Below are 3,297 nucleotides of genomic sequence, written 5' to 3' on the forward strand. Positions count from 1 at the left end.
TATCTGACCCCAGCTCGTATCTTAGGTATGCCTTGATAATTTGCATTCAGCCCCGTTTAAATGGATAACGTTGTTAGGAGACTGTTTGTTTTACATTTGACTTATTTAATATTCTACATGTACTTAACTGCTCTAAAAGTCTATAACTCCTTTTTTATTTCGAAGTAGTAGCCGATAGCTTTAGGCTCCGGACGCGGTCAAACGATTTATATCGAACCCCACTCAAGTGTTTTGTCGTGGAAAGCGAGTTATCGTCCGTGCCCGTCTTACTAAATTACGCACACCTGTGTAGATTGCTACACACAAATATAATTTCTAGAACTTTTTTCTGAAGTTAGTAAAAATATGATAAAAATACTAAATTTACTAGAACGTTCTTCATTATCAAGGAAGATTCAATAATAGTATAATAAGACTAGTATGATAACTCCATTCACATACAGCAGCGGGGCTTATTAACTGCCTCCGTGGACGAACGGTTATGATTCTTATTGGGCTGCCACGCAGAGGTCCCAGATTCGATTCCCAGGCCGAGAGAAAAATTTGTATGGCCTACAAATCTTTCTCTCGGTATGTATATTACGAAAAATCGGAGTCGGCTCAAATGGATCCGTTTTGTGAAGAATAGACACAATATTGCCGTCGCCCCAATCGGAGACTGACTTGAGTGTCAAATCCGAACGGCTAACCATGACTAACCATTAAACAAGCGGTGTTGATGATAAATTATAACAGAGGTTTAAAATACAAATAACAAATGATAATTTGACCATTTTAAAACTTCATTGACTCAGTAGTCATGAATAAAGTAAATGGTCAAATTACAGGCACATGAGACTTGTCAACTTATGTCGCAGGGTGGCAGTACCGCTCAGGTCCTTGCGATTTAAAACTTTCAGTGGTACTGCAACTGTTATAGACAGGCGTGTAGCGTAACCTGGGTTCCCTACCTTTCCCTAGTTAGGGGTGAAAATGAAAGAAGGTAGGGCGGTTAACTGTTTTAATAAAAAAAATGAATGAATCCCAGGGTACATAAAAATTTATGATTACGTGGGCTCCGGCCTAAAGGTACGGATCGTTAGCACTCCCGGGGTTATGCACTCCCCTGGGTAAAGGCCGGCTGGAATGTAGATAGCCGGCGCCTTGTCGTGTCGGAGACGGAAGGTGTTGAAGAAGGGCTCCGACGGGAAGTGAACCCGGAACTGCGGCTGCCAGGCACGACGCGCGTCGCTTGTAGATGGTGTTGGCCACGTAGTGGCCGAGGGTTTTAAACCCTAACGGAGTTCCTGTAACATGTTACAGTGCGGGTATACTGCGCTGCTGTGCACGCGCCCGTTGCGATTCCGTCCCGGCAGCTTAAGGAATGCTTTACCCAATGAGGGAACGCTTACGTATTAATCCTGCTGCCGGGAGAAATCACAACGGAATTTAAACTGAACAATAAAAAAGGTTAAGTACTTGTGGGTAGGCAGAAGGCACCCACAAGCAAGAACAAAGCTACATAAAACGAAATAAATACAATTGTGAAATGACACGTTGACTAAAAGGAAAGTTCAAAAGGTCAAGTCACGTAAAACCGCGTGGCATCGCATGTGCCTTCGTTAATTACGCGGATTCGTCAAAATTAAATAACTGGCTGCTGGATTGTTGCTGCCAGCCGTAAGGGAACGTATTTGTTCGACCTATGGGTGTACAGGAACCGCGTAATTAACGAATGCACATTCCGCGACCGCCATTTTACAAAAATAGCGAATTTCGAAAATAAGTGGTGTGGTATTGGAATACTCACCCGAATACGGGAACTTCTTATACTCACAAGTTGTTAATATCAAAAGCAATTGTCGTAGTTGCCGAAATGCGGATTTATATTTGCAATTTAAGTATTTAGGAGCGCGCGTAGGCGATGCCGGCTCGTGAGAAATGTGGCGCGGACGCCGTCGCAACTCCTTTTATATGCGAGCCGCAGAGAATCCACGCGTAAGCATTAGCACTCGTTTAACCGATTACGTAGAAAAAAAGGGTATGTAACGTTTTTCGTTACAGTAGCTTATCGTCAAGCGCACGACTTGTTCGTCCCGTCACTTGATATTATAAAAAAAATCGAACAATTAGTATTTACTAAGTTGTATGGTTCTCTGAACGTCTAAGATTGGAGTATTATTAAGTAGAGTAGGATATAGAGTTGACGCAAACCACAGTTTCCGTAATAAATTGATATATTAAGTAAAAAGTGTACAGTATAGTTTTGAATGCTTATCTGTGGCCGATCGCTAGTAAAGCGAGTTGTCAACCGTCTTTTATGAGCATTTACACGTGCAATATGTAGGTTGTTAAGTTAGCAAAGTATTGTACGGTGCAAAAACCGTACATAAGTAGTACACGTTCTAGAAGTAAATTTATGAAATTAGTGTTACAATAAATATTATCAAAAACGTAGCAAATCTTATTGATAACCTCAATTTGAGTTCATTTAAGACCTTAACTAATTATTCTGCAATTTATAGTCCTATAGTTTACTAGGTTATCGATAGTACACACATAAACTTCACGCTCTTTTATTTTCGAGGTAGGTGAGACAACAGCCTGGTAGCCTGGCCTTAGAGAAATGACAATGCAGAAATTTTGGTCCACAAGATTTATTGTAAGAGATGATAAAAGAGGAAAAGGAAGGCTGTAACAAATAATAAATTTATATAAAAAGGTATAATTATTACAAAACACTTCCTATAAAACTAAAAGCTTGTCAACTCTTCACTAGGCCGTTAAACCATAAGGTTTCTTACCTAGAGAAAAGAATAATGTAAATATTTTTCTTTTTGTTATGAATAAACTAAAAAAAAAAAAAAAAAAAATAACTCAATATACAATACTCACCCCAAAAAGGCCATATAATTTTATATTAGAATTTTGATGGGAGTGACGATGCGGATCGAACAAACGTAACAATCGTGAAGGAAAAGGGAATTCAGAACGATTTAAAATTTTTAAAATAAATGGCCCGGGATCAGAAAAAAAGGATAATTAAAACGTGGGATGACGATGAAGGAGGTCAGCATAGTCACAAGCCTTTTACTTGCTAGTACTACTTTAGTTTTCGTATGATTGTTTTTTTCTGAAGATATTTTGTAGTTGACCACGCCACCGATAAAAGCGCTAACTGTAGGTTACCTATTGCTGGTTGATTACTGATTGCCGAGACTTGGGTGTTTTTAAGTGACCCAGCAGGGTTCTAGAGTTTTCTAGATCGTAGAAACGTGAGCTAAATTCCGGCTAGAAAGGTCTGGGAAAAATGTCTAT

General features: G+C 39.5%; 1 long non-coding RNA gene across 1 annotated transcript; it reads right to left on the minus strand.

The window, feature by feature from the left end:
* Positions 1-996: 996 nt before the first annotated feature.
* On the minus strand, positions 997-2,039 carry LOC113234824. The gene is made up of 2 exons (XR_003310814.1): positions 1,790-2,039; positions 997-1,286 (listed from the first exon to the last, which is right to left on the minus strand). It is a non-coding gene; the product is annotated as an uncharacterized LOC113234824 (long non-coding RNA).
* Between the last annotated feature and the right edge of the window lie 1,258 nt (positions 2,040-3,297).

Source organism: Hyposmocoma kahamanoa, unplaced genomic scaffold, assembly GCF_003589595.1.
Source record: "Hyposmocoma kahamanoa isolate Upper Pololo Valley unplaced genomic scaffold, ASM358959v1 86, whole genome shotgun sequence".
NCBI classification, from domain to species: domain Eukaryota; kingdom Metazoa; phylum Arthropoda; class Insecta; order Lepidoptera; family Cosmopterigidae; genus Hyposmocoma; species Hyposmocoma kahamanoa.